At 41.6% G+C, this 11,679-nt stretch overlaps 1 long non-coding RNA gene across 1 annotated transcript; it reads right to left on the reverse strand.

Annotated features, from left to right (window-relative positions):
* Positions 1-637: 637 nt before the first annotated feature.
* Positions 638-4,655, reverse strand: LOC134558723 (uncharacterized). The gene is made up of 3 exons (XR_010082401.1): positions 4,361-4,655; positions 3,048-3,127; positions 638-1,041 (listed from the first exon to the last, which is right to left on the reverse strand). It is a non-coding gene; the product is annotated as an uncharacterized LOC134558723 (long non-coding RNA).
* Positions 4,656-11,679: the final 7,024 nt, after the last annotated feature.

An 11,679-nucleotide genomic window follows, 5' to 3' on the forward strand; every position in this document is an offset into this window, starting at 1 on the left:
CATATCAGTGGAATAATTTATATACTAATCCTAAAAATTCTGTTCTTCTACTTAAATCAGAAAGTTAAGGCATTTTTCCATTCCATTTTTAATAATGTGTGGCTTTATTTTCCAGTGAGGAGCAATATATTTCCACACTGGGCCTGGGAAAAGAGGGAAGGTTCCTCCTTGGATGGGATTATATTAATTTCTGTTCTTTTCATTGTCATTAACTCTAAAATCTAGTCATTTGATCCCAAAATTAGCTGTGTTTCTTGTATGTTTTTTTGCCATGTATCTCTTATCCCCAGCCTGAGGTCTTTGCAGTGATCTGGAGGTGGGTAACACCCAGTAAGTTCACACCAGTATTTCTCCAGCACTGGACCTCCACTGCACCTCCACCTGATTTATCCTAAAATCAGCAGGAGAAAAAGCGTCAGGTACAGCAGAGAAAGGAGAGAGAGGCAAGAATAAGCTCAGGAAACACACTGAGTCATCCCAAATATTGCAGATAATGGTTTAAGCCTGGCTGAAATGAGATATTCATTTCTCAGTGTCATTTCCATTCTTTCCCACAGATTGCCTTAATCTTGGGCACAGACAGAAGAATTTCTTCCCTTCACTGCAATTTCTCTTCTGTCAGAGAAGGCACCAAAACCCCACAAATGCTCTTTGTAAGAGCCATCTGAATAAATGGACAGGACATTTATAGTAGTTCTGCTTTAATGTATGTGGCTGCCTAAGAGGTTTGTTCTACCCAGAAATATTCTCACACTGGCATTTTCTTTTCTTCTCCCCAAAGAAAGCCCAAGATGTTGGATGATGTGACTTCCAGCAACTCCAGGAAAGACACACCTGTCAGAAAGGGGCTTGTATTGCAATAAATATAAATTTCAATCTTTATTTGGTTTCAGGAAACATGCAGTGGATTTTTTCTCTCCCAGTGCGAAGAACCACAAGCACCAAGATATGTGACGTTTTCCTCCACTTTCAGTCCTCAGGATTTGTTTTCCCTTTTTTTTTTTTTTAGTTGAGAAAGCAAAGTGCACATAGGCAGAAAACCTGGAGAAACAAAAGAAAATATGGATTGAGAAAACTTTAAAAATTACACTTGAAATGAGTCATGATTCTGAAGTTCAATTTTGATTTTTGTGGGTTTTTTCCACTGGAATATCAAAATATATGAGGACAGTAAGTTAATAATGTTTGGACTATAATAGAATATTGACCTATTTTGCCTCTGAGAGAGGGGAGGAATAAATCTACCTCACAGTACATCCTGTTGCAGTCAGCTCTTTTCCTGCAGCAAAGAGGTGGGAAACAGTGGCTGTCATTATCATCATCATCATTATGATACATAGAAATGCTGATCCTAATTATAGCACATGCCAGAGAGAGCTGTGAAATGCATTTTATTTCTCACAAAATATCCTGGAGGTGCAAATTAGACGAAAATAGGATTAATTAAGTCTCTTTTGTTTGCACATTTCCACACTGATTTTAGGCACTTTTAAATGTGTTAGAGAAAAATCATCAGTGGTAGCAAGACACATTTGTGACATAAAATTGTATATTTTAATGAAGTTTCTTCTAGGAATGCCTTTCATGCTTGACCTAGCTTTTGTCCTGTTCAAGGTGTATCAAGGTGTATCAAGGCCTTTCAATAAATATCTGCTTTATTTTCTAGCTCTGTCCAGTCTCTGTTCCAGGCCAGCCTTCCCAAGGCATCAATACCACTGACACACAAATATTTTACATCACTGCAGTGAGGAAGGGTTTTCTTGTGAAAATGAGTCAAGAGGAGACCAGTACCAAAGGAGTCTGGAAACAAAGACACCTCCATGCTCTGGTAGCACTCTGAGAGAAGAGGAACCAAGTATCCAGGATTTTGTCATGAGCAGGGTTTGTTGGGACAGAACTGCTCAAAATGCTGCCTGGAAAAGCCATTTTATTGGACTGGGTGTGAGATGTGTGAGTGCCCAAGCTTTTCCCCCATTTGGCTCTCTAGAATAGACTAAAATGTCTTGTAACACGAAGAGACACCAAGATCTAAACGTGACTCACAGTGCCCAGATGTGCCCCAGTAGCTCATCTCTTGCAGCTGCTTTTCTTTAACCTTTTCTTTCACCCCCTCCCTGAACTCATTTCCCAGATTTACTTGGCATCCTTCTTCCTCAAAGCCTGGGGGAGTTCACACCACATCTTGTCTTGGACTTTCCATCCAGTATCACCACACTCAGGGTTTTCTTGTCCACTGGGGTGTTTGTGATGATTGAGAGAACTCACCCTCAGTCAGCTTTGACTTCATGTCAGCAAAAAGACCCAGCAGGCCTTCATGAGCCAGACTTCCTTCTTCTCCTCCACTTCTATCTAAGTCCCTTCTGACAAAACCAAGGACCCTTGGGCCATATTTCCTATTTATTTCACTGTCTGAAGCTAATTTGAACAGATGCACAGAGAATGACAGTTAAACAGCCTGAAAAATAGGTTTCCAACCCCTGAGGCAAAGTTTAAACTATTCTCTTTTTTTAATATTTTTTGCTTCTATCAAAGCAGCCTGAGACAACCCTGCTGCTGAGCTAATGGCTAGTTTAGAAATTGCTGCATTCTCTTGTTTTACTCTTTAACCAGGTTTAGACTGAAAGCTTTGTGTTTCAGATACAACAAAAGAACAACAACAAGAAGTAATTGTACATCACTGTTGGGTGTCACCAATCACAGAAAATGAAACCATTTGTGAAATGCTCCTATTTTGTAGGGCTGGTGTAGCTTGTAAGCTGTTTTATTTCTTCATTACTGCTCTCTTTAAAGCTCACTCATGCAGTCAAGGCAATTCACAAGCTATAGGAACTCTAATCCTGCTGCCTTCTTTAAGATCTCATGGTACTTTCTGAAGAGAATTCTCACAAATCAGATTCTTCCCCTTTGTCCAATTCTTCCCTTTTGATTTTCCTTTTTTGTCTAAGAAACAGATCTGCTTTTCCTCTGGCCTGGAGGTAACCAGAAGTGCTAAACCCCAGAGGCAGTTTCATTACAGCCAGGGACTACTTTGTTCCAATGGAAATTACCTGAAGAAAAAATAACAAAAGGTGAAATATCCTTGAGCATGGATCATGCCATTAAAAGTGAACAGCAACTTCATCAGAATCTGAAAAAAAAAAAAAAAAAAGAAAGAGAAATTTAAAACATCCATTCCTTTATACTAAATTAGGGCTGGGACATGCTGCCTGCTCTTGCATCCTTCTAAGAATTTAGGCAAGTGCTTGTGTGATCACCTAGGAATCTCTGATTTTTCACTCTCTGTTTTATAGTGTTTTCAGGTCTCCAAGCATAAACATGTGCTTGGATACTAAATGTCATACAAATGCTTTTAACAGCCCTGAATACAGTTAAATAGCACTTTACTACCAGGATGGTGAAACATGTTTGTACAAAATATGTATACAAAATTTCAAAGAATATAAACATGTACCAAAAATGCATACAAAAATAATTACGGGGTACCAAGAAAAGCCAGACAGGTCTAAAACCAAACATTTGCCATGAGCATTTACCCAATTCTACTCCTAAACACCAGCAAGTGGGTAGAGAGGCTCCATCAACCCATCTGATTTCTTTTGATTGCTTTGTTTGGCTTTTATTCTAATTAAAGACATCCAGAAAACTTCAGGGGGTTATTGGTCCTCAGAATATATTTAGAATTCAGGTCTAATACTGTTATTTATTTGTGGAGATAGGAAAGTAGAGCTGTTAGAGAACCAGAGCCATTCAGGAAACACACTGATAAACAAACACACTCATGTTACATGTGTGGAGTACACACACACACACGGAAGTGTGAATGAGAACATCTGAATATTAAAATAAATATTTCTCCTTTAGCTTTCCCACATGCTGCTGCAGAGCTGAGCCAAAAGCAGAGCAGAAGACAGGGGCAGGGGGTAACTCACTCTCTGCTTCTGCCACATCTGTGGCTTCTCCCCCAGGAGAAGGAGCTGTGTGTGACACCCTGCAGGTTGCAGTGGCATCTCTGAAGCACCAGAGACCAAACACCACAAGGCATGGCATGGATCAGGTGTCAGTGTCTGCTGAGCTATCTTGGTACCACTGCAATTATTCCTGTATCTGGTCCTTTCCAGACACTCAGAGCTCACAGGACTCCTGTAACCTCTTTGGAAGTTAAAAGGACACAACCTGCTATTCTCAAAGGCAAACTTCTCCCAGGGGTGCTGAAATCCCACTCCTGTCACCATCACTATCACCAGTGGAGGTGATGCAGAGCAGCTTGGTTTGGCTTCCACCTCCCTGCAGGTGTGAGCCTCTTGGGCCTCTGTAGTGGCCTGAGGGAGGAGGGGTAGCAATGTAAATCCATCAGTGATACCTGTTTTCCTTGGTTACTCTCCGTGTGCCTGGTGGGAGCATTCCTGGATTCCCAGCCCCAGGAATGCATCACTGCTGCTGCAGAGGCTCAGGGTGAGCCCTCCTCTGGAGACCAGGCACTGCACCTCTGTGCTGGATCAGCCTCTGTCAGCTCAATGGGCTTGATTAGACCACACAGCAGATCCTATAATGTTCCTCTCAGTGGTGACCAACCCATACAGCATTCACTCCATTTATTTAATTTCTTATTTTCTTCATTCCTTGCAGCATTCTGCTCGCCACACATCTTGTAGCTGCACTCCTCCTCCACTGCAAGTCAAGAATATACATGTTCAGTAGAAAAAAAAGACCTGTTCTGTTAGCTAGGTACTGTCTGTGACAGGATAGTTTAGGATAGTTTAGTTCCTCCCTCGTGCCTGAGCTTGTGCTCCTATAGCTAAACATCTGACAGCATCACAGGAGAAACACTGAGGCCACCAAACTTCAAGTCACTTCAGAAGTAAGCTGTGCCTGAGCCAGATGGCTGGAGCTGGTGGAGTGAAATCCAGGGCTTGGAACCAGTGCTGAAGCGTGATTTCACCTGAACACAGCACACCTGGCAGCCCTGTGACTGGGCCAATGCCCTTCAATCTAAAACAGCACAGTCAATTCACACACGTCATCTCTACGATAGGAAATCAATGCCTACTTTTAGTGTTCAGCTTCCAGATCAGATTTTCCCTTTCCCCTCCTCACTGCCAAGACCCTGCCCTCTGCTCCCCAGGAGAGCTGAAGAAAGGACTGATGTGGAGGGAAATGACCACTGATGTAATGTCACCATGAGGAGATGCAGGTCAATGACAGATGAGTGACAACTGTCAGGTGCCAGGTGCCTGCTCTGTCAGCCTGTGAAGGGGATGCTGTTTAAGCACTCACTGGTCAGCTTTGCAACCTGAAACACTTTGCAGTACTGTTTTCAAAATCTTTCAAAACACTCAGAGCCAACAAAAAGAAAGCAGGGACTCAAACACAAAACGTCCACAAGGCTCATGACAGCAATGCCTGTGCCAAAGAAATCTGGCATGTCTGGACTCCTCATCCTGGGCAGGCTGGCTTTTACCCCTTTCTTCCCTACTCTCCTTCTTTTCTTCTCAGTTTCCTACCACATCCTGAGGTTTGAGTCACCGTGGGTTGTACTTTTATCAACAATGAAACACAGAGACACCTTTCACAGCTGCTGAGCTTGTGTCTTGCTTGGAATTTGGCTTTCTAAAGGTGAGTTGTTTGCCTTTGGAGAGTTCACACTCGTGCACACAGCCTCAGACTTGCACACAAAGAATGCTCCCTGTGCTCTCGCTGTGGGAAAACAAGAGCCATACACAGCTGGGTCTGTCCCTGGGGGTGCTGGCTGCTGCCCTGTTACCAGGGGATGCCAGAGAAGCACTGCCAGCCTAATTAGAGCCCTGCAAAACAACAAAAAATGAATAATATTTTAAAAAAACTAATGGATGACGAGCCTTTTACAAGATACTGGATACACTGAGAAGTGACAACAGCATCAAGATTAATGTTACTGGTTTGGGATTCTCACATGGTAAAATCATTTTAGAACTGCATTTGCAGCCTCTCATTTCAGCCTGCTGCATTCCTCAGTCACAGGGGAATGTTTTTACTTGGGCTGGACCAGTGAGTGGGCTGAGTTCCTCTCTCAGAAGCACATCCTGCTGCTACCTGGCACAGCATCCCATCCCCACATGTGCTGATACCTTTCAAACCTGGCAGGTTTCTGTGGCATTAGAGTATTTGATTAATTCTCCTTCTCAGTATCCCTTCTTCTCCCTCATCCCAACCCCAGCACTCTGTTTTACATTCTCTCTCCTACCAAAAATTATGAACTCCAGTGAGAAAGGCTCAGTGGGTTGCATTTCCCGCCTGTCAGACAAGAGGAAGCATCAGCAGCCTTGTGAGAAAGCATTTCTCATGACACCATGAGCTGAATGAGCTGGGTCCAGACTGTTTGGAGAACATTGGAGAGCATCCACGTTAGTGTCCAAGTGTTAGGATGTTCATCTGAGCTTTTGCTCCTGCAACTCTTTCATGTTCCCTGTAAACTTTGGCTCTGCCTACCATGGTTTCTCTGGCCAAATGCATTCCATGAGGAGGGTTATTTATTCCTCCTGATCAGCTCACGGTGTGCACAGTGCTTCAAACTGCATAAAAATATGTCCTGGTGATGTTGCTTTTACTTTGATCCAGCTTGTAAGGCTTTAGCTCACACATATCCCAACAAGTGGGGATCTGTGTTTGTTGACAAACCCCTTTGCTAATCCCATTGACATGAGCTAAAACTCTTCCAAGTAAAGAAAATTTTCTCCTTCATTGTGTTTCAGTCATCTAAAGCTAGGAAAAAGAATTACATTGTGTGGTTGATTTCACTCCTCATGTGAATTGAATAGGAAACAACTGATTCAAAGAGTACCCACCATCCAAGCCTGTTAATGAATATGGGGAGAAAGGACTTGAAAGAGTGTAGGTTCACTTTCCAAATAATTTATGAAACAGAAAAGGAGCCGTGATCCTGCTTGGAAAAGCAGTGGGTCCTTGTTGGATTAAACATTTACCCTTAACAATAAACACATGCTTAAATCCACGTAAGACAAGTGAGACTAAAGAGTGCTGAGCTGGGGCTCCATTGTAGAACATTTTCAGCTGTTTTCCACCCTGGATTTTTTCCCCATATCCTGCAGACACTGCTGGAAATCCCCAAGACAGCCGAGGGTATTTGGGTATTCACTTCTGCTGGTCAAAATTTCCCTGTAGGTTTTGCAAACCTTCAACCAGCTCTGCTTTGTGTTTGTCTGAATGACAATGTTAGCTACTGATTTCTGTTGGAGATGGTACAAAAATCAAAGGTTCCATTTTGCTTTAGTGGTTAAATGGAAATAAGAAACAGGCAAACTACCAATTTCCTGCCTGAAATGAAAGTAGCTACCAAGATGCAGTAAAAAACGTCAAAGATTCAAACTGTGTTACTGAGCAGAGTTTCTCAGGACATACCTGAAAGTGACCCTTCACTTTATTTTTCTCATCTATTTCCAGGTAGAACAGTCCTTCTTTACTGCAATGTGTTGGCTGCAAATAACATTTCATGAGACAGATACAGTCTGCAATGTCCTGTCTGCAGTTCTTATTAACAATTTTTCCTGCTCATCTATGTCTGTGTCATCTGAAACAAAGAGTCTACATGTCAGATGTTCATTATATTGATGATGTCCCAATGACAACCAATTTATTTTCCTGCCTGCACCTCAAGGAATTGTATTAGTAATGATGTCTATCTGCTCTAGAGATGCTTTGTTAAAACTGATGGTCTGCCATGAGGATACTTAATTATATCTTCTTAAAGGAGCACAATTAGTTTTCAGGTAAAAGATGGCTCTAGAGTTAAAATGTATTTTGAAATTAGTTTTCCTGGTGGATAGGATGTTTAATTTTCATTTTGGTAGTCAAACTGAGGAATTGATCAGAGCAATCTGGTAAGATGAATGCTTCGAAAGCAAAGCTGACACTCATCAGAATTCTCTTTTAACCTTCAGCCAATGTGATATTTGGTGGTAAAACCAGGGAAACAACAGACACACGTGGCAGTGCACGGAGTCATGAGGGACCCACTGTGGTAGGGACACTGCTGATGGGGACAGGGTAGGCTTCCCTTGGGGCTGCCAACCATCAGACAGGGCTCTGCTGAAGCTGCAGCTCCTCATTTGCACTTCTATCGAGGCTTCCTGGGACAACTACAAGGAAATTTCATTCCCAGCCGAGATTTCCAGTACTACTCCTCCTGCAGCAAGAAGCTCATCCTGCACACGAGTGTGTGGTTTGCATTGGAACTATAAATATTGCTTGAACAAGCCTCTGGGGGACAGTTGGCCTTCCCATAATGGGGTACAGGCCTTGGGGCACAGCCCACACTTAGATCCTTTGCCCAGAAAGGGTTGATGTGAGTATGGGTTGTCCAAGAACCAAATCATTGACTAAAAGCAGCAGAAAATCTCCCGTTCCCCTGAAGCCTTCAGAGAACCAGGGGTCTTTCATCTGTGGTTTCCAAACTGTCCTGACACTGGCAGAACTAGGACTTTCTGTAATAGCTTAATTTGATTCCTTTTTGGGATCATTTGTCCTCTCAGTGCAGTCTGCTCCAAAGTTTTCCACATCACCTCTGACATATTGAGTTTCCACATTAGCTGAACCATATTCATTTTTTTAGCTGAGCCATTACTTTCAGAAAGTTTTTTTTTTTTTTTATTTTCACGACATTTTGGAAACAACCCCCAAAAGATGCCAGAAAGGAATGTCATGAAAATGCATGCAGCAGTACTTTCCTGCAATACAAAACAGAACTCATTTAACATGCAGATCTCTGCAAATGTTGGAAGCCACCTGCCTCCCAAAGCACACAATTCCATAGTCCAAACCAGAAAAATAAATAAATAAAAGTGTCTACATGCACACACACACTTCTGTGGATCCTTATCCAAGTCTATTTTAGTACAGCAGAAACCAGAAACTGTAGATGTAAAAAAGGACATAAAGAAGAAAGTCCTGTGCGCTCCACTAATTTAAAAATAGTCTATCATAATTATTTCCAGAATATGTCAACATATAATTTAAAACAAATGTTTTGGATGAAAAAGTAGCTTTTCAAATTACTGGTGGCAAGTAATATTTATAATAATATTGATTTTATTTGTGGTCTTTTCTCTCCTGCTTTCTGTTAAGTCACTCATTACTGGAATATATTTACCATATAGTTTGGACAAGAAATTGCCAATCTGTTGTCTTTTTGCAAATTGTACAGTATGATATTTTGTTAGTTGATTTTAATAATGATGATGATACCAACTGGTTCAATCCTGTGCTAATATTTCTGTTTATTAATTGGGGAGACAGAAAAACTTAAATCTAAATCAAATTAATATTAAGTCACAGAATGTCCCTTGTGTGGAAGGGACATTAAAGAGCATCTTGTTCAATGGACAGGGACACCTTCCAATATCCCAGGTTACTCCAAACCTCATCCAGCCTGGCCTTGAACACTTCCAGGGGTGGGGCAGCCACAGCTTCTCTGGGCAACCTGTGCCAGGGTCTCAGCACCCTCACAGTAAAGATTTGTCCTGCATATCTAATCTAAATTTCCCCTCTTTCAGTTTGAACCCATTACTCCTTGTCCTATCACTACAGTTCCTGATGGAGAGTCCCTCTCTGATAATAAATGATAATAAATGCACTTCCAGGTGCAAACATCTGGTTGAAATCAATGAATTTAATTAGTTTAATGAGTTGCAACTCATTAAAAGAAAATACTGCAGAGAGTTGGCAAGTATTAATCACAATGTGACCAAAGCCTTCATGCTGATTAAACTTTCCACATTATTTGTGAGTCAGTTTTTGAATTAGGTTTTGAGTACTGTACCTGCTCCAGCTGACAGAACACAAAACAAAACAAAACAAAAATCACCAAAAAAATCACAAACAAACCAACCCAAAGAGATTATTCTGAAAAAAATCCAGACATTTGAGCTGGGCTGTGTTCAGGAACACTGGGAATATTCTTTGCTCTCCTGGTTCCCATGGCCAGAGATCCCTCTCCTTCACAGATTCTGCTGATGCTGATTAAGCCACTCTCTTCCCAGGTTAAAAATTTCTCCACTAAGCCAACCCAGAGCATCAGATTCAGTAGATCTTATCCACTGAGGAAACACCCTACTCCAGCACTATGGATTTTCCATGCAAGTACAAGAGAGTAAATCAAACCTCCAGATACAACAACAAAAAACCCCCATCAAAAACCAAAAAAATCCTCCTGTTCTTTAGCGAAGCTTGGATTGAGGTTTAGATCCAAGCTTCATGGCTCAGGATCATTGCCAATCCTGTCGTATCTTTCCATTCCTCTTTCTGGACACCATCAATAGCGGCCGTGCCAGTAGAAACGAGTGTTGGAGGCTGTTTTTAGAACCCTGGTGATTTGTGCAAAAGCAAAAAAAAAAAAAAAAAAAGCAAAACACTCCAAATGAAGCCTCACTTCATGAAATTTCCATCTCCATCCTGCAGGCTTGGGGTTTGGATGAGGTTCAGTTTTGAGGTGTTTAGCACTCAACTCACCATCTAACGAGGGCCACGCCAGCCAAGACCTGGTTCTGCTCCGTTTCAGCACAGCTTCAGCTCGTCACCAAAATCAATGGATGGACTTGAGATTTCACCATAGTAACACACAAGAAAAATTTAAGAGGCCTGGGAATTTGCTCCTTTTGCTAGGTTTTGAATGCTTTAGTCTGATTCTTGACTACAATGCACTGACCCTGGACTAAACCTCTTGAGATCAATACATGGACCAGCTTTGGCGAGCTCTGCATTCAGCTTATTCTGAGAAAAACATCAACCCTTCATATTACAAGAGGAATAAAATTGTGTGGATAGGTGTACTTGTGAGAAAAATGTTAAAATTATTCTTGTTCTCTTACACATTTCAAACACGAACCACAGAATTCGTGTACTCTTTATAAACAAGCCCTCTATGAGACTTCTACATAAATATTGCATTCAGTCAGGTTCCTGACACATTATTAATAGGTTTTCTGTTTTCGCCCAACAGATTTGATAGAAAACATTGTCTGCTCTGTGAGGAATACACAAGAACTAGTTGGCATCCATGCAATATATGCTGCTTGATGTAAATTGCTTCAGAGCTAGACTTACAAAATATTTATTCAAGGCCTTGCAGCAACCTGTTTGCATACATGGCAGCTAGGGAACGTGTCACCTACAATGCTGCTGGGCAGAGTCTCCATTTAAATCATTTTAATGGTAATAAAAGCCTTGCTGCACAGAAGCCTGTGCAGAGACTGCCAGCCAAGCCATGTTTAAGAAAAGTTGTTTTTTATTTATCTTTATGGGGAGGCTGATGAACTGAGGATTTTGCTGGATACCCACAGCAGAAGCATATGGGGCCTTTTGGCCACAGTGCATCTGTTGGAGTGAAAAGCTGGGTGTGACACATACTGATCACCTCCCCATGGTAGTGCCTCCACCTCCATTCAACACTTTACCATTTTGTCTACTGTCTAATTTAAAAGGTCTTCCAGAATTAAAAAAAAAAAAAAAAAAAAAAAAAAAACATTGTATGATACTAAATTACCTGCTTATCTTGAGGTTTACAAATCAAGTTTGCATGAGGACTAAAAAGTCACCCTCACATTCACAAACCAGCAAGAAGCTTTGCCATCTGAGCATCCTGCCAGGAATGTCGTGTGTGAATGACAACCCACAGGTAAGCTTTCCATC

Source organism: Prinia subflava, chromosome 15, assembly GCF_021018805.1.
Source record: "Prinia subflava isolate CZ2003 ecotype Zambia chromosome 15, Cam_Psub_1.2, whole genome shotgun sequence".
NCBI lineage: Eukaryota > Metazoa > Chordata > Aves > Passeriformes > Cisticolidae > Prinia > Prinia subflava.